Raw genomic sequence first — 20609 nt, forward strand, 5'->3', positions numbered from 1 at the left:
TCTCTTTGATTAATTTCTATCTACTGCTTTCTTATCCTGCCTTCAGGTGCTTTGGAGAATAGCTTGACTTCTTTGTGGCAACCCCTGAGATATTGGAACACTGCTATCATGTCACCCCTAGTCCTTCTCTTCATTAGAGTAGACATACCCACCTCCTCCAATTATTCTTTGTATATTTTAGCTTCCATCCCCTAATCCAGTGGTTCTCAACCTTTCTAATGCCACAACCCCATAATACAGTTCCCCATGTTGTAGTGACCCCCAACCACTTATACATCACCGGGTGCCAGGGGCGTGGCCAAAGAAAAGGGGGGGGGGAAATGGCGGACAGCCTTGTTTGGCGACCCCCCCATGAAATGGTCATTCGACCCCAAATGGGGTCCCGACCCACAGGTTGAAAACCACTGCCCTAATCACTAAACTATCCTATATGTTCCATATGCTTGTTTGAAGCCTGGAGATTTGATAGTTTATGTGGCAACACTGCCAAGCACCTTTAGTGTTACTGAAATTAGAAAAAAATAACTCGAAAATAATGAATAAGCACACCATCCTCCCCCATGTGAACAAAGAAAACCAGGACTTGTGGATCAAGTGTGTGAAGGCAGTTTTTATGGGGGATTATTAGGACAAGCAGAGGTTGGAAACTGAACTTATAAAATCAATTTAGACTAAAAAATTATGGATCTCTCCCTCTTTTCAGCTTCTCCCCTGTCCACATATATTGCCTCCACCCTCTGAAGCAACCCAATTTGTTAGATATTTCATTTTCATATACCAGCAGGGACTGAAATGATTTGATTTTGATATGGATTTTTATTTTTGCCCCAGTCTTAGGGCTTTGGGTTTTTTGCTGAAGGTTTTTAGCTTCCGTGACATACTTTCCCTTTTCTTTATTATTTTAGAACTGTTTGTGCCAATCTTCAGAATTAAGTTTACAGCATAGCTCATCTATTTCTTTTCCTTCTACTTTCATCCTCTCCATTATCTTGTTGCAGGAAATCATCCTTAAGCGGGCAGTTTATTTCAGTCACAGCACTCTGAATCTTAGATTGATTTTATTTGTCATCCTATACGTGTAACAAGTAAGCAAGTTTCAGTCGATCCGTCCTATATGAGAATACTCCTCCTCAACCTTATGTTTGTGAAGAAGTTAATTTTTGACATTTAATTATTCTTTGGGATTCACTATACTTCATGTAACCTGATTGATATCAAACTACACAATTCGATTCTTTAGATGACCAATGAAAAAACAAACACAGATCTTTGTATCTTTTTTAATCTGCTTGACTTGCAACAAAGGGGAGTTTCTAGCTGCTGTGTAGCACTGCCTGCAAGCTCTATTTTTCTTAGACACCAATATTACAGAATATTTATTTGATCCTTATCAAACCTGTGTGCCGCCAAGTCTTCTAGAGTCATGGCAGCTTACAACAGCATACTTAAATACAGTATCAAGTGACACAATAAATCAAAGGAATACAATGCAGACCATGACAGGAACATCATAGCTAATAAATAACACAAGAGAAAAGACACAAATAGTCATTCCCTGATGACCCTTTAAGAGAGTTTAATCTTTTAACATTCCTGGAAGATTACCATAGAGAGGCTGGTCCAAATTCTAAAGGGTGGTTATTCTTGAATGTAGCCACCACAGAGGCACAGCACAGCCTTCTATTTCTCTGCTTACCTCATAAAAATAAGGCAGCTTCTCTAAGAGTCATGTCTTTATAATTGTCTAAAAATATGGTAAGGGGTATTTCATCTGGATACCTGGGGGTAAGCTGTTCCATAGGAAGGGGGCAATCACCAAGAAGGCTGGAATCCAAGGTCCCTGAAGAGGACATTGGTGTTAAAATCTTCAGCAAATCCCCTCTCCCTATCACTAGGTAGTAGCTACTTAATAGCTAATAGGAACTTCTAGATAATTAATAACTCTGGCCTAAATCCTGGTGATAGCTAGTGATAGCCATCAAAATGTTTAATAGGAGGGGGAAACACCCAGTGGTTTATGAGTTGAAACCACAAAGAAGGAGGCTGCTTGCTGATGATATATTTAATCCATCGCAGGGAAGCAGCATGACTGCCATTGCCTCTCTAGACACACTGTACTGAAAGAGTCCAGAGGTAAGGAATAGGATGGCCACATGTTCTATTTTTAGAGGACAGTCCTCAATGTAAAGGGCTGCCAGAGGACAGGCATCCATTTGAAGAAATCCAGTCCATATCCAGTTAAGATTAATGAAGCATGAAAGGGAAGTGTAGAAGTCTTGAAGATGTTCATCGACAGGTAGTAGAGAAAGAGGTTCCCAGCATCAAGAGCATTTAGACTTACAGTATATACGGCTTCACAGTGCTTTACAGAGTCAGCGTATTGCACCCAACAATCTGAGTCCTCATTTTACCAACCTCAGAAGGATGGAAGGATGGGTCAACCTTGAGCCGGTGGGAATTGAACTGCTGGCATTCGGCAGAATTAGCCTGCAATACTGCATTCTAACCACTGTGCCACCACAGCTGTATCCTAAAAGGTGACTTAAGAGCCATTTCCTCCTGATTCTCTTTCCATCATAAGATGGAAGCGGGCCTGCAGTCCCAGATCAAAGTTATAGGCAGTTTCACCATGGGATGAATTTTCCCATAATTAATTGCTCAGTGCTATAAAAAACATAGCTGAAATAATAGATGACCAATTTTGGAAAAAGTCCAATATAATAAGGTATAGGATCATGCACTATGTAATGTGAGTATGCTGTTTCCAGGCCATGAACATTACAGGTAGTCCTTGACTTACAATCATTCATTTAGTGACAAAAGTTACCGTATGTGCCGGCGTATAAGGCGACTTCCGCAAGCGCTAAAATCCACGCCAAAGACGGGGGTCGTCTTATACGCCGAGTCGTCTTATACGCCGGAAATACTGGTAGTTTCCGGCATATAAGACAACGTTCTAGGAATGCGGCCCGGCGACAAAGACGGGGGTCATCTTATACGCCGGGTCGCCTTGTATGCCAGCATATATGGTATATTGGCACTGAAAAAAGTAACTTATGACAGTTTTTCACACTTATAACTGACGCAGCATTCCCATGGTCATGTGATCAAAATTTGAATGTTTGGCAACTGGCATATATTTATGACGGTTGCAGTGTCCCAGGGTCATGTGATTCTCTTTTGACATCTTCTGACAAGCAAACTCAATGGGGAAGCCAGATTCACTTAACCACCGTGTTACTAACTTAACAATTGCAGTGATTCACTTAAAAACTGTGGCAAGAAAGGTTGTAAAACGGGGCAAAACTCACTTAACTATCTCGCTTAGCAACAAAAAAATTGGGCTTAATTGTGGGGTCATAAGTCGAGGACTACCTGTATGTGCAAAGTACCGTAAATGCCGGCGTACAAGGCGACCCGGCGTATAAGACGACCCCCATCTTTATAGCCGGGCCGCATTCCTAGAACGTCGTCTTATACGCCGGAAACTACCAGTATTTCCGGCGTATAAGACGACTCGGCGTATAAGACGACCCCCGTCTTTGGCGCCGATTTCAGCGCTCGCAGAAGTCGTCTTATACGCCGGCATTTACGGTAAGTTTAAAATTGCAAAAATGCAATCAGGTTTAAAAATCACCCTCCTCTCTTTGAAGTCCTTAGGAGGTCCAAAAGGAACTGCTTGCAATTTGGAGATCTACAGCCACATCTGTTGGACTAGTTTTTACTTATTAAATAAGTCCGTTTTTTTAGCAAATAGTTCCTTTGCCAAATCTACCCACACGCCTACTTAGAGAAGTTTCATCCTGTGAGCTGCCATTCAAAAAGAATGTTTATAAAAGAAAATAGCAGGTCAGGTGCAGAACTAATTTTAATTTTTGGTGCATTATAACCCTGAGATGCCACTTTGGGGGCAACTTGTTTTGCAGGAAATTTTACATGAGCAATTAGCTTAATAAGACCCAAAGCCGTTAATTGGCTAGAATAGGGAATAGGAAGATTAATTAGGAGCTTCTCTGCAGTGTTTCAAGCATTTTTGAAGGGGAGGAAAACTTTTGAGAGAAAGCAAACTGTATTAGAGCATTTTTGTAAGGCACTGCCAGTCAACTAACTGAATGGAATATAAAATTGTGGGAAAAGAAGTAATAAACAATAACAGATGAGATCAAAGGGATTATGTGGGTTTTGCAAAGGACTTTTTCTGCCCAGATGCGGAACTAAAATTGGATCTGATTGTTTTTGGGAAGAGAAGACCCAAACATACTTTGGGGAGAAGAACCTCCCCCCCCCCCGCAGAACTTTTCCCAGAAGCCCACTGTGAAATGAGGCCAAGATGAGGCTCCCTCCTCATCAACTTCAGCCTTGTTACTCTTCCTTTCCCTCCTTCTTGTAGGCCAGAGGAGTCCCAGACTGATGGGTGCTCTGGCTCCTGGCTGGGGTCATGCCTGGATCTGTAGTTGGGCCAGCAGTTCTCAGGAGATGGAGGAAACTGAGGTGACCAGCAGTTCTTTCCTCCGGATGCCTTGAATCCAGGGAGGGCACTTCCTTCCTTCCTTCCTTCCTTCCTTCCTTCCTTCCTTCCTTCCTTCCTTCCTTCCTTCCTTCCTTCCTTCCTTCCCACCCTGATTTATCTCCTTCCTCCCTCCTTCTCTCCTCTATCACCTCCCTTCCTCCCTCATTTATCTCCTTCTTTCCATCCTTCCTCATTTCCTTCTTTCTTTCCTTCCTTCTCTATCTCCTTCCTTCTTCTCTATCTTCTTCCTTCCTTCTCTTCTTCCTTCCTGCCTTCCTTCTCTATCTCCTCCCTCCCTCATTTATCTCCTTCCTTCCTTCCCTATCTCCTTCCTTCCTCTCTCATTTATCACCTTCCTCCCTTCCTTCCTTCTCTATCTCCCCCTCCCTCATTTATCCTTCCTCCCTCCCTCCCTCATTTATCTCCTTCCTTCCTTCCTTCCTTCCGTCCGTCCGTCCGTCTCGCGGAGCCTCCTTTGGGACCGTCGCCGTCTTCCCTGGCAGCGACTCCCTGCTCCCGCCCCGAGGAAGGCGAGGGATAAAACCCCCCCCGCGTTGGAGCAGCGGCACTAGCCGGCGACCGCCGCCACCGCCGCGCGCTTCCCGCTTTTCCAGCGGTGCGGAAAGACCGGCTTCTTTGCCTCGCTTTTGGTGGCCGCCGCTTCTCTCACTCCACTTTGGTCGGACGGAGCACCTGCTCAACCGAAGGTCCGAGGCTGTAAAAAGTAGCCTGTATTGCGGGATGGAGACGGGAGGGAGGCGGAGATCCAGAGCGGGGAAACGGGTAGGAGGCTGAATCGGCGGCCAAAAACCCTCTGGGGCACCTTTCTCCAAACCCTTGGCGGGGGACGGAGCCATTGGGCGGGGAGGATAAGGCCCGGGGTCCAGGGTGTTTTTTTAATTGGGAGAGGGTTTCTGGACCCCAATTGGAAATCGCGAGGCTGTATTTTCTCTGAACTGAAAGACGGAGATTGCGCGGCTGGGGTGGGTTCCAGTCCGCTTGCAAATCCGACCTGAATGTATTTGTGAACGCGCGCGCGCGTGTCTGTAGCCGACTCAGGATTCGAATCGGGCGCCGCCGGAGATGCAACTAACCTCCGCCTTCCCTCTGAGAGTCGGACGCGGGGCTCCCCAGAACTGCACTTTGGGGACAAGGAGGGAGGGGCGATGCCGGTTAAATCCTCTTTCGGAAGCGCCGGTGGGCATAAGAAGCGCCTCGGTGGGAGCCTGGAAAAGCGCGGCCTATAGCGAAGGTGCCCCGATAGCGGTAGGCTTCAGACGTGCAGGACCCTTTTGGAAACTTCTCAGCACTCAAACGCAGCTTCGCTGTCACGAGTTGGTAAAATGTCGGAAAAGTTATCTGCATGGCCGCCGAGGTCTCATGCACACCCAAAGGAGTCCGGAACCGTTAGAGAGGGAAGAGAATTGTACCTTGGTTGTACCTTGCTTGTTGTAAAGAAACCGCCTTTATGCTCTCTGCTTAGTAGCAGAGAGTTGCTAGTCCCTGTGGTTTTCCCTAGTGGTGCTTGATTCCTGCCCTACCTATGCTAAAAAAAGAAATTATTATATTTGTCTTTATTTTGTTATTTCCTGAGCAGACCAGAGACGTAAGGATTGGGGCAGGGTGCAAATGTTAATAGAGACATAATCTTGGCGTGTGAGGGAACAGGTGGCTGGCAGGTTGGTGATGTTGATAGTGGAGAAATTGGGCTAGAAGCTCCTACACAAACTTAAAATATGGAGAGGGAGGAAAGTGGGTGCCAATCATTAGACTATTAAAGCAGGGGTCCCCAACCTCCGGTCCGTGGACCAGTACTGGTCCATGGCATGCCAGCAACCGGGCCACACAAACAAGCAAAGCCCCATCCATGGGATGCAGGCAGCATACAAAATCACGCACCCTCCAGTCTGCAGAAAAACTTTTCTCCACAGAACTGGTCCCTGGTGCCCAAAAGGTTGGGGACCTCTGCTTTAGAGGTCAGAGAGAACAATCAAGTTTTCAGCTGTAAAAAAAACTTCTTCTGCAGGATAACATGTCTCATCTGCTATTCCGAAGGAGGGGCTGCTAGAGAGGCCATACATTTAGGCTCTTACCCCATAAGATTTTGTGAAACAAATTCCACATGAAATGGCATGGAACAGAGTTTGGGGGAAGGGGTATTATAACTGCATACAGTCAGTGGTGAGGGTGGTACTGGTTCCAATTTAACAATTTGATGTTAATTTGAGCATCCTATATTCTTTGCCCTTGAAACTTCATTCAAAGTGATCATTCAAAAGTGATTTCTTGGGTACCACGAATTACACTACATTTCATTTTAAATAGTAGATTTTTGACTAGGGAACTAGCTAGGACTGGGGAATTACCTCTTGAACTTGCATTTGTTACTGCATTCAAGATACAGCCCTATCCCAGACGTACATTTCTGAAGATACATTGAAAAAAACAGTTGAAGCTGTAAATCTTGCAAAAGATGTAAACATGGAAATCTTCAATATGTGGACAGTTTAGAAGAGTCTATCATATTTAGAAAGTAATTACATTTGTATAAAATAGGTTTGGGACCATTGCCAATTAGCTGATTGTTTTGAATTATAAATTGAAATTCATGTTATGTTGGAATAAGAAAAGTTTGCCAGAGTATTCATTAATACAATAGGAGGGTGAGAAGGTATGATTGCTAAGATATCCTATTATTTCCCTAAGAAAAGTAAGCTGCATTATGTTAAATAGATCTTTCGTCAAGGAACATATGCACCATGTTTAAAAACTCAAAATTAAGCACACAGGGATATTTTCCCCATGGTAATTTAAAACTGTGCAATTTGATGCAAGTTGTAGTTATGCTCTATATTTGCAGTTTATTATGTGTGGTTCATTATGGTTCTCCCTGTTGACCATTGAAAGCAGTAGAATTTAGTTCCAAATACATAAGCAAGTTTCAGCTTGTGATAGCTTTGAAGCTAAGTAGGATTGAACCTGGTTAGTATTTAAAAAGGAAATCACCAGATCAGAGAATCCATGGCCTAAACTGGAAAATCTGAGACAAGTAGGAATCAACCATGATGTGAGGGCATCTTTCACTTAAATAAATTCATTTGTGAGCAAATTCCCTTTGGTCAAGAAGTTTAAGATATCAGTTGCTTTAATAGATCTTCTCTGAGAACAGTCTGTGACTTCTGAAGCCAGGAAATAATTGCTATTTCTTATCTGTAGTCTGACAGATTGGTTAGAAAAAAGTTGGGTTTTTTTCTAGAAGATTCTTGCAGATATGGCAATAAAAATACTGGCGAGGGGGAGGTGAGACCAGATGGTGATACATGCTAAGCAACACTTTGACATGCTCAGAATAGTCTGTGCTCACACGAGGCCAGGTGATCCGGCTGGTTTTGTCCCATCCTGAGAAAGGAAATGGTCTAATGAAAGGATTGTGATGCTGAACAACTACCCATCCCACCCCCGCGATCCTTTTGCTTAAAGTTACAGCTTCCTGCAGTTACTTTTCTTGAAGGATAAAAATATTGGAAGCCATCAATTCTATTGAATAATATTAGTGTAGCCCAAAAGACAGAGAGAACATGCGTGATGATGGAAATGCCTTGAGTGAGGCTGGCCAGCGGGCAGAAGATCTACTAGGTCTTCCCAGTTCCTACAGACTGCCATATTCTTACTGCTTTCTATTTTATTTAGAAATGCTTATAGTCCTGAGTTGGGCCTTCTGAATTACTGCAGATTTGTAACACTTAAACTAATTCTTCATACCTGCATACAATTGGATTTCTCCACATCTGCAAACCATCAAATTTCAGATGTAGTAAACCTCTGAACATTTAGCTTCTGCAGTGCCAAATATAACCTTTAATACAGAGGTCCTCAACCTTTTGGGCACCAGGGACCACTTTTGTGGAGAGAGGTTTTTCCACGGACCGGAGAATGCGTGGTTTTGTATGCTGCCTGCATCCGACGGATGGGGTTTCGTTTGTGTGGATCAGTTGCTGGCATGCCTTGGCCTGGAACCGGTCCATGGACCGGAGGTTGGGGACCCCTGCTTTAATAGGCATACAAATATAGGTATGCTAAATTGATTCCTGGGACTGCTGTAGAAGGATACTTCCTGTACAAAATTCAGAAAACTAAGCCAGGTTGAACCTGATCAGGATTTGAAGGGAAACATCAAGACATCTATTTGGAGTGGTCCAGGAGTCAGCAGTTCCCACGTTCTTTTTACAGAAGCACTCTGATTAGTGTGAATCAGGGATGTGGTGAAGTCAACGCAATAACTGTTTCCAAAGCCATTTTCCATTTGTTCTAAAATCGTTCCAATTTTTAAAAAGTCAAACAGGTACAGTAATTCAAGATAGGCACATTCAGATGGTTTGATGCTGACAGTATTCAAAATATATTGAATTAGATTATAGCCTTGAACCAACTTTTGCTGATCTTAAAAAGCCAACTAGGTGAGGTCTGATTAATGCCACTAAAAAAATCCTAGGACTGTAGGTTAGAGAACAAAAAGCAAGCTGTAAAAAGTCAATAGCAAATCACTCTCCTATTGCTGTTAACACCAAAACTATGAATGTGTCCATGAAATCATCAGAAATTGATCATGAGTCAGAAACTTGACAAGAGTTTACATTAGTCCAAACTTTTATTCTCCTCCTTCTTTTCTGAAAGGAATACAATCCAGGGTAATCTCTGACACAAACAACCGTTAAAAACACTTATTAAAAATCAGCTTGGAAAAACTTTAAAAATAAGATTGCTCTGCCTTGAAAACGTATCTTATGCTAAAAAATTTACTCAAACTTTCAGGACTATTTATTGTACACTGTCAGATACAGTGAGCTATTAAGTTGCAGTCTTGAAGGTCTGGGGTCTTCTAATTTCATTTTATTGAAGCTTTACGTTATCTTTATCAGATCATTAAAAATGATCTCATTAAAAATTGTGTTTGTGGAAGATATAAAAGACTTTCAAGAAAAGTTGTCGTTAAGTGAAGGGAAGGTTTTAGTAAGTGAAGAAAAGAGGAACAGAAAAGACAAATGGAAAGGAGAGAAGAAAGATTAGCACAGGGGTCCCCAACCCCCGATCTGTGGACCGGTACCAGGCCGCAGCATGCTAGCAACTGGTCCGCATAAACAAGCAAAGCCCCATCCGCGAGATGCAGGCAGCACAAAACTACGCCCCCTCCAGTCCGCAGAAAAAACTCCACGGAACTGGTCCCTAGTGCCAAAAAGGTTGGGGACCTCTGGATCAGCAGGTTCCAAGTTTTAATGGCCATGATTAACACAGTAGTCAAATGACAGCCAATAAAGGTAATCCTTATTGGGGCCATAGAAGCATATTATGTGAAATAGTTTAAAGCAAGGGTGTCAAACTGGTGGCCCTTGGGCTGGGTGTGTCACGTGCAGGCCACACCTACCCCAGCTCCGCAAAGGCAAAAACTGTCACGATATGTCGGGTGAGGCGATCGAGTTTGACACCCACCTATATTATTGCATAGTCTACAAAAACAACAGGTGAGTTGGAAAAGTCCCAGAATAATAGAAGGGATTGTTGAAGATGGAAAGGCCCTTTTTTTTCTCCATGAAAAATGGGAGGCATCAGAGCGAGTCTTCTCATCTACGGGTACTACCCATTCCATCTTTTAGGATATTATAATCTCAAATGGTGTAGGGTTTCCTGCCTGAGCAGGGTGTTGAACTAGAAGACTTCCAAGGTCCCTTCCAACTCTGTAACTCTGTAACTCTGTTATATGTGGTGTGTATATTTTCTTACCATACAGTATCATACTGAGCTTTAAAGGCCCTGCAATTAAATTAACTGAGATAACATTACATATGAAGTATATATAGAGGATATAACAATTATATACTAACCCATATAAGGGGGAAAAATCTGAATCTGTTATATAATAAATGTTATTCTAAAAAGGAATGTAAAAAATGTAGGCTCGCTAAAATAAAAAGGGATTAATATGAATGCACGTGCAGACTCTGAGAAATGTTTGAATGGCTCAAACAATACAGATAAAGGGATTCTTCACTTCGGTCCCTTGCCCCCCAAAAGGATCCTGCTTGATCCAACAGTCAAGCTGTTCTTCCTCATGTAATTTGAAGTATTTTGGGTTCAGCAAAACCTCTTGCCAGCTTGTCCAAGCCTTATTAAGGGTTGGAGCCCCTTCAGAATCAACTCTCTTGCCGTGAAGTATTTTTCACCACCAGAGTTTGTGGCAATGATAGGACTGAGTACTGTGGAAAGAACCCTCTTCTTTAGATGTTGTAAAGCAGGGGTGTCAAACTCATATTTCATTGAGGGCCGCATCAGCATTGCGGTTGCCCTCAAGGGGCCGGGTGGGTGCGGCCTATTGGGTGGGCAAGGCCAGCTCTACATTGCTCGCGTCAAGGGTGCCTGTGGGGGCCTGGGCAGGAGTGGGACAGATCTGAGGGTCTCTGGCAGAAGGGGGTGGGACCAGGGCAAGCGCCAAGGCATGGTCCATTTCTTCATTCCTCACAAAGGGTGACACCTCCTCAGCATGCACCCAGGGGGCAGGGCCGACACAGCAGGGGCTGGTTCCTCGCTGTTTCTAGACAGCCTTGTCTAGAATGAATGTGTTTCAGCGTAGATGGCCACCACAAAACTGTATATTGGCTCCCGGCCGGCCTGGGCCAGGGCCAAGGCAGCAAGGGCCATTCCCTCACTGTTTCCCGGATGGCTTCGCGGGCCACATGAAATCACTTTGCGGGCCACATCCGGCCCCCGGGCCTTGTGTTTGACATGTCTGTTGTAAAGTTAACCAGAGGCAGAGCTCATAATTTCACCGTCTTTGCAGGATCATTAAGAAATTGGTATGGTTCAAACAAATCCTTGCCCCCACAGTGCCTATATTTTCTTTCTCTCTCATTAGAATTCACAAAACAGATGTTGGTTTTGGCTAATTTTAGTGATTCCTTTGTAGGTGGGACCACTTCACTGCTGCATCATGGCTTAAATTATGCACAAACTGACACAGTGTTGCTGACTACCATTGCAGCAACAGAGCTGGTGATGAAGAAGTCACTGATTGCCTCCACACCTCTATTATGTCTAAAGGTGTCTTTAAAAAAAAAATACAAGGGCTTTTATAACACTAATTTAATCAGAACAGCTAAAAGAACTACTTTCTTTCGGGAGAATCATGCCCCCCCCCCCAAAAAAAGGGAGAACGAAGCCACAGGACTGTAAAGGTATTCCTGACAAAGACGATCCACATTGTGAATCCAATTACTTTGGTTATAATTCTTCTTATCGTTTCCTTTCAGACAAAATATGTTCTGAAATAGCTCAGGCAGTGCTCTCTGTACATAGACATTATCTCCTGGGCAATTGTCCTTGATCAAAATGACTTGTCCTTAAATAAAACAACAGGTCTTAATAGCTTTATTAAGATCATAATTATATTAGGAAATACTAATACAGACTAAAGAAGGATAAAAAAAGATGAAGAAAAGAAAAGAAAACAATAAAAAATATCAAAAAGAAAGAAAAGTATATAACAAGGAAAAAAGAAAATATATAAGAAAGTAACATCCAGCTCTCATCAGAAATATTAACAATTTTAGTGACTTATCTCCTCTTAAAACACAACAAATAATTTATTTCTATATCACATCTCTTAACTATAAACAAATCTATAAACCACCGTCATTTCAGTCCTGGTGTCATGAAAAGTCCATTAAGGGTTACAAGAAATAACAATGTATTTATGTTATTTATCAAATAAACTAACTTTTTATTCCTTTACTTTAACTATCTTAAATTCAAATTTAAGATTCATTCAAATAAGGAAAACTCTTTTTTTTTTCATTTTTTTTTTCCTTTGTTCTAGCTCACAAGTTTCTTCAAAATTTCAACAAGCCTGCTTGAAAATTCAATATAGGAAAATTACCCAGGTCCCTGTTTGTATATCCAGGTTTATTGTTTATATGTCCTTTTTAATTACTAAAACATGATTCTGTTTCTTTTATATTAGAGTGTAACATCTTTTTCCATGCCATTCATTTGGCTTGCATTGTGCATCCACATTCAATGAAGTCTCAATCTTGTCAGGTAAAACTTGCTTCTCTTCCACAACTCCTTTTAGACCAGTGGTTCTCAACCACTGGGGTCGAACGACCATTTCACGGGGGTCGCCAAACAACGCAGTCCGCCATTTTTTCCCCCCTTTTCCTTAGCTGTGCTACTCCCTTTTATTCTATTGGCTTTTGAAAGCCAATAGAATAGACTCTCTTGCTGAGCCCGCCAAAAGTCCCATTCTGCAAATGGTGCTGCACCAGTTGAGTAGTCCTCGACTTACGACCGGTTGAGTAGTCCTCAACTTACGACCGGTTGGGGGGTTGCGGCATTAAAAAGATTGAGAACCACTGTTTTAGACACTTTGTCTTCATAGAGGCAGATGTTTCTATTGACACTATTAATATTAATATCTCATTTTTCCAAAAATATTCTTCAATATGTCCAACTTTGAATATTTTGCTCCATTCTGTCATTGTAAGGAGAGAAACTCACATAGTGCCGTGAAATTGTCAATATGAAGATTTCTAATAGTTGAAAAACAGTTAACCAGCAATTTCGGAAAGTGGTTAGAAACAGAATTATGTGAATTAGTGTCCTTTCAAAGGTGCTGACTATAGTGGTTTGAGGAAGATTCCTAAAGTCTTCAGTCTGCCATTTCTTCCTCCACGCTGTAAACCTCTGTGCACCATTGCCAACTTCATTAGAGGTACAACCCTGAGTGAGAAGCTTAATCTATACTGTGATTGGTGGGGAAGAAGAAGCCCAGAGAGTGCTGAATTGCAGAAGGTACAGAAGAGATGTTTACAAAATTGGCTGTGATCATTGGCAACACAGCTGTTGATTGTCACACACATGTAGTTTATGGTAATGGACTTTGGCTCCGTTCAGTCTTTGAACAATAAAATTAAATCTCTTGATTAATTCTAGTTCAGCTATTTTCGGCTTATAATTCTTTGTAATTCAGTGTCAGAAGAGTTTAGAAAAAAGAAGTGTTCCATTCACAGGGCTGTTGCGATTTCTGATACCGTATTTATTATTTTGCACAGGGACTGCCCATGTGAGCAACATACGAAAGAAACAGTGAACTACATCACATTAGAAGAAGAGTGGACATATAAATCCAGATCTTAGGGGTAACATTCTTATAGTGTTCCTAGAATAAATATGGGGTCAGAATTGGTATTTGTCAGAGAAAACTCATGATGCAGTTAGGTTGTGATTTGAGACTCTGTTTCAAATACTGCAGTGGATAGCTACATCTTAGTCCTCTGTGCTCATCTAGTCTCTGTTCTGGCCACACAATGGAGGAAGAGGTGAGTTGTCCAATTATTTCCTATATAGGAGATTGGAGCAACTAGCACCTCTCTTTCAGCACTGCAACATTAATTTGCTGCACAAAATCATGCCATACTGTCACTGAATGCTTGGTGAGCATGAATGTACTAATCCAAACCAGAAATCGCCATCTCTCTTTCATGAAAAACACGTTCTGAAGACTTTATTCTTCAACTTGGGCACTAATAGACCCATATCTTTAAAATAAATGTCAACCAGAGCTATATCCCATCTTTGTGGGAATAGTCCTAGAACTATAAGTTGAACTAGCAGAACGGTGATTTTTCTAACTTTGTGCGGGAGCTTTGTGTGCAGCAAATGTTGCAACCCCTCTAGTACTTTAGTGGTGAGGATGGAGAGCATCTGGTAGTTTGGCTCAAGATACTTAATGACAAATGGCCCTTTTGCCAAATAGCAGACCCATCCAAGGACACCTGTCAGGATCGGCATGTGTTTTCTTAACAGAGGAGACTTATGAACAAAGCCGATGGTCCCAGAGATTCTGCAAAAGTTAAAACAGTGTCATAAGGGATGGGCATGAACCAGTTTGTGTACAATATTACAACTGAAAAATAGTTTACTCAGTTACAGGTAATCCTCAGCTTACAACAACAATTAAGTTCAACATTTTCATTGCTAAGCCAGGCGTTTGTTAAGTGAGCTGTGCCTCATTTTACAACCTTTTTGCCGCAGTTGTTAAGTGAATCACTGCAGTTATTAAATGAATCATAAGGTTGTTAAGCAAATGGCTTCCCCCACTGACTTCATTTGTCAGGAGCCAGCTGGGAAGGTTGCAGATGGTGATTACATGATCACCCAAAGACAAGTGCTCAAATTTAGATCACATGACCATGAGGATGCTGCAATGCTAATAAGGTTGAAAAGTGGTCATAGGTCACTTTTTTCAGTGCTGTTGGTCACTGAATGTTTGTAAGTTAAGGACTATCTTTAGTCCATTGAACTGCACTGCCTGCTACAACAGAGGTCCTCAACCCCCAGTCCATGGACCAGTACCAGGGCGCGGCATGTCAGCAACCGGTCCACACAAGAAAGCAAAGCCCCATCCACGAGATGCAGGCAGCACACAAAACCACCCCCCCTCCTGTCCACAGAAAAGCCTCTTTCCACAGAACCAGTCCCTGTGCTACAGTGATGGTCCCTTTCTAAGCAATAATAATAGTTTTGCCTTTCTCCACACATTGATCCTGGCTTGCTTTAAAGCAACTTAATCTTTTCGGGTACTTTGCAAATGTCTTTATTGTATTTCATAAACAAATATTAAAATACAAAGTAATATAAAGGTGAGAAAAGAGGAGGGGAATAACAGGACAGATTAAAAAGCGACACAGGAATACATCGAACAAATATAAAACAAAAGCGACCTCCAACATTTTTCAGTTTAAAAATAATACAATGTAACACCCTCTCTCTATTTAAATGACTATTTAATATTTAAACTAGCTTAAAATACCAATGACACTCTAAAAAACTAATATTCATGTTATAGTCTTCTCCTAGTTTTAACTTGTAATAAATTGTCAAATATGAATAGCCATGTATTTAAAAATCTCTAATCTTAACTCTAACCACATTATTTCCATATTCAGATCAAATTTAATCCTCAAGTCCCAAAGTCAAAAGTTGATTATTTTTTTTTATAAAATATCTTTTTGAAATAGAGTTATTCTTTGATAGCTCTGCTGGTCTTTGTCTCCTCTTCTCCTTCAGATAAAACTAATTCAAGAGCAGAACTGCATCACAAACGAGCCAAACGCATTTTAACATAGAAGGGATTGCAAATCCAGTCCGGGTACCCACTTGTGGTTCAGTGGACTAATTGAGTAAACCATGGTTTAAACTGAGAACCAGTTTGGTCTGATATTTAAGGCATCAGGCTAGAAACCAGGAGACTGTAATTTCTTGAACTTTCTCCAATTTTAGGCATGAAAGCCAGCTGGGGGACTTTGGACCGGTCACTTTCTCTCAGTCCAACTCACTTCACAGGGTTGTTGTCATGGGGAAAATAGGAGGAGGAAGGTGTGTTGAATATGTTTGCTGCCTTAGGTTATTTGTAAAAATAATAAAGGCGGGATATAAATAAATAACCAGAAGATAGATAGATAGATAGATAGATAGATAGATAGATAGATAGATAGATAGATAGATAGACAGACAGATAGACAGATAGACAGACAGACAGATAGATAGACAGATAGACAGACAGACACAGACGGACAGAGACAGACAGACAGACAGACAGACAGACAGACAGACAGATGAGAGGGAGATAAATAGATGGGAGAGGGGGGGAGAGAGAGACAAATAGTTCCAGGAATATTTTAATAAGTCCAGTTTCCCTTTCACTCAGTTTAATGCAATGGACTGGTTGAAGAATCTGCCTTGGAGTGCAATTCTCATTCAGTGCACTATTTAGTGAACAAGGCCATAATTATGTAGGCGATTGTATCCAGTCTCCCATGAGAGCAACAAAAAATTGGAATTCACCAACTGCTCAGATTCTTCTTCTTTTTTTTAATTTTTTTTTATTTTCCATTTATTCATATAAAATACAATTCAATTCAATTCACAAGATAAAATAAATTCCTAACCATTGGTACCGCCTGCCCATTCCCCCCAGGCCGCATCCACCCTCTCTAGTACCTTCCCTACTTCCCTCCTCTTTCTCTCCTCTCCTCCTACTCTCTTCCCCTCCCCTTCTCCTCTAACCATCCTACTTCCTCCCTGCACCTACCTCCCCTCTCATCCCTCTCACCCACATGAACGCAGCATAGGGGAAATGCCCAAGCATTTGCCATGACTATATTATCATTACCCACCCACCCACCCACCCACCCTCAACCCTTCCCCCCCTCACTTCCCAGAGCAGAGTACAGGGTTATTAATAAGAAAGTTAACAATAATAAAAGAAAAAAAAGAAAAGAAAAAAACATCATACTTAACCTTTAACTCCCCTTAAATTAAGTCATATAAACAAATCTCTACAACAGTTGCTATAAAATTTACTCATAAAGTAAATGAAACTTTGTAGTCCCATACTTTTTCTGAATATAATCTATCCATCTTCTCCATACAATAATATATCTTTCTTGTGTATGATCCTTCAAATAAGCAGAAATTTTTACCATTTCTGCAAAGTTAGAAATTTTAAATATCCATTCTTCTAAAGTAGGCAACGAATCTTTCTTCCAATATGAGCCTACAAGTAACCTTGCTGCAATTAATAAATTCAACATTAAAGTAGTTTCTTTGTCATTTAAATCCACAAAAATACCCAATAGGAATAATTGAGGGGTAAACTTTATCTCCCTTTTAAAAATCTTTTGAATGTTCCACCAAATCATAATCCAAAAAGCCTTTACCTTTTTACAATTCCACCAAACGTGAAAATATGTCGCATCCATATTACCACATCTCCAACATTTGGGTTGTAAATTTGGATACGTACAAGATAATTTTTTAGGATCTAGATGCCATCTGTAAAACATTTTATAAACATTTTCCCTCAAATTTTGAGCTTGTGTAAATTTAACATTTCTGATCCAAATTATCTCCCATGAGTCCAGTGGGATCGGTTCCTGGATATTCTGAGCCCATTAAACAGTCTTTAACCAATTCTGTTTCAGAGTCTAATTCTATTAAAGCCTTGTAAATTCTTTTTATGTGGGCCTGACTCTGATCCTTAATCTGAATAACCAGATTTCCATCTTCTAATGTTATTCCTTCTTTCTTATCTACAGTCCACCTGTCCACTATTTGTAAATATTGAAACCATGACTGAAGAATATTTTCTTGCCATAAAAACTCATAAATGCTCCTCTCCACGGAAATCTTTAGTAAAAGGCGAAAGATTTATACGATCTGAAGAGAAACCAGATTCTTCTATCCTTCCCCCGCCAAGTTCATCTACACTATCTTTTGAGTTTTATTCTGCTTAATTTATTTGTTATTTTTTATTAAAGCTAACCCACTCCCTTGTGGAGGCATGCTATGGACAATATTCTTATTGTCTCAGGTGAAGATTGCGAGCATTGTAATATTTATTTTGTGAGACGATTTGGCTATTTCCGTACCAGCTCTGGATCTATCTTGATACTTAATGTTCATTTAACAAAAAAGGGAACTTTGGTTTTATTAGAAAAATCACTTCTCATAGTGTAATTAATAGTATGTTGATTCCAGAAGATGGAGAAGCTATCTTTTAACCATGTCTTATATATATAAGAAAAGAAAAGAAAAGAAAGAAGATTTCTTTCTCCCATATTTGGGCTGACAGGGTGTTCATTATATATATATATATATATATATATATATATATATATATATATATATATATATATATATATACCTCCTACCAGCATACCAGACTCTCAGAAGGTGGGAGAAACAACGTGGTAATCCACAGAGTAGATGGCCACCCCACATTGTGCAAAAGCAAGACCATGGCTCTACAAATGGGGAAGTTGCAATCCCTAGGGAGAACAGCGAACTGGCAAAAGAGGAGGGGGGCCAGGTGACAACACAACGAGGTAGCAACTGGCAGGACTGGAGTGACAGCTGAAGGTGAGGTGGCAAGAGCTGCTATGGGAGGAGATGATGAACGGCTCGGAAGGAGATACAAAAGGGGGGGAATATGAAGCAGGAACATCTGAATAGTTGCTCTTTGCAGGATCAGGGAGAGGGAGCTAAGGATGAAACAACGGCGGCCTTAGGAGAGGATGACAGCCCCACAGAGCATTTGAAATGCAGATTGAGAGATCACTCCAAAATGAGAGGGAGGAAAGTTAAGGAGCAGGGACGGCTTGACAGCTACCCCCCAAGCATCTGCACATGCATCAGAAAAGTGATGGAGGATCGGAATACAATCATCAGGTCCACCAACAGGCTGCCGGATGAGAATCAACTTAACACATTGCAGATTAACATAACTAATGGGCCAATGACGCACTTGAGAAGCCAGGCGCAGAGACAGGCAGCTGTATATAGTCAAGTTCCCTAATCACTTAGCATTCTAACTCTGATGACGTCAATAGTTTGCCTGATGAAAGCTCAGTAACTTTTTTACTTACAGGGTTGTTTATATTAAATGGTCTTGTTTATTTTTATCCTGGTGTTCATTTTTCATATATATATATGCCTAACATGCATATAGCCCAGGTTCGAATCTCAGAAGAGTAAGTCTGGCTGAAGAGAGTTAAGAAACTCGAAATAGTTATCCCAGTTCTCTCTTTATTCTTTGTTAGCAACCTAAAAATGCAAAATGATGTCCCAGTTGGCGACTGCTGCTTGTGGATGGCTCTGGATTGAGATGATACAGGCAAAAGAAAAGAAAAGAAAAGAAAGAAGATTTCTTTCTCCCATATTTGGGCTGACAGGGTGCACATTCAAGGTAAAATCTCCTCCCCGTCTCTCTCCTGATACAACTGACAAAGCGAGAAAGAGCCTGTGGCCTAGAGGTTAATACAACTGCCTAACATACATATAGCCCAGGTTCGAATCTCAGAAGAGTAAGTCTGGCTGAAGAGAGTTAAGAAACTCGAAATAACTATCCCAGTTCTCTCTTTATTCTTTGTTAGCAACCTAAATATATATATTGGTCTTTGGTTATTCGGGTTTTCTCCCGCATCAAATTGGAAGTGTCTTGGCGACGTTTCGACGAAGTCCCATTCGTCATCTTCAGGCTGGTGTTTTCAGCTTCTTGCTCCTAGAAGCAAGAAGCCAAAAACACCAGCCTGAAGATGACGAATGGGACTTCGTCGAAACGTCGCCAAGACACTTCCAATTTGACATGGGAGAAAACCCAAATAACTAAAGACCTACATACAAACACCCGCAAAAACCTCAGAAAACACACACACACAGAGAGAGAGAGAGAGAGAGAGAGAGAGAGAGAGAGAGAGAGAGAGAGAGAGATAGGTTGATGATAACATTAAAATTATGATCCCTGGGTATATCCATACTTAAAACAAATAAATAAACATGAACACCAGGGAGTTACTATAAAAATTTAATAAAAACGCCTAGCTTTCGTCGGCAGCTGCCAACATCATCAGGGCTTAAAATGCTAGTCAATTTACAATCCAAAGTATTCCATCATCTCGTGTAATAATGTGTGCTTCACATTTAGGTGCCTCTTAATTAGTCTTGGCTGCCTTCGTTGTGTCTTGGCCTCTTACTCCTCTGCGTAAAATAGGACTAAAGTTAAGCTGTTGCAGAATTATTGTTAGGATGAAAATAATAGGATAAACAGTGTACTGCATGTAGGAATCCAATGGGAGACTGATCAAGGGGAAAAAAAGGTTTTGTTTCTCAGTTCTGACTGTCAGACCATAGCTGAAAGGCTGGTGTTAGAAGTATTACAAAAGGATATGTATGGACAGAAGTGCTGAGAGTGATCTACCTGTCATTGGCATCTCAAGTTTGAGATCCAAAACCCAGGCAAACTTGGAACAACCCTGGGGGAGATGTGATTGTTAATTCCAGGATCGATGGACTTTTTTGAAGGACTAGGCAGCTTCCTTCATTTCAGTTGGAAATTAATTTGCGAGTCAGTCAATCGGAGCAGCTATTTTACCTTTATGGCTCAAAATTTGCATGGATGTTTGAAAAAAAAAAGATCTTTGCCAATTTAGAGCTTTTAAATCAAAATGATGAAAGTCACCCTGTGCCATTATGTTCTGAGCTGTGCCCA

At 41.2% G+C, this 20609-nt stretch overlaps 1 protein-coding gene and 1 non-coding gene across 2 annotated transcripts in view; one reads left to right on the forward strand and one right to left on the reverse strand.

Moving 5' to 3' along the window:
* The first annotated feature begins 5110 nt into the window (after positions 1–5110).
* Positions 5111–20609, forward strand: part of CACNG5 (calcium voltage-gated channel auxiliary subunit gamma 5) — a 37590-nt gene continuing 22091 nt past the window's right edge. Inside the window, exon 1 of the mRNA XM_039325423.1 lies at positions 5111–5217. The gene's annotated coding sequence lies outside the window, so the exon portion shown is untranslated. The remainder of the gene's footprint in view (positions 5218–20609) is intronic.
* Positions 17680–17799, reverse strand: LOC120300039. The gene has a single exon (XR_005554534.1). It is a non-coding gene; the product is annotated as a U5 spliceosomal RNA (small nuclear RNA).

Source organism: Crotalus tigris, unplaced genomic scaffold, assembly GCF_016545835.1.
Source record: "Crotalus tigris isolate CLP2741 ecotype Arizona unplaced genomic scaffold, ASM1654583v1 scf7180000024337.5909745, whole genome shotgun sequence".
NCBI classification, from domain to species: Eukaryota; Metazoa; Chordata; class Lepidosauria; order Squamata; family Viperidae; genus Crotalus; species Crotalus tigris.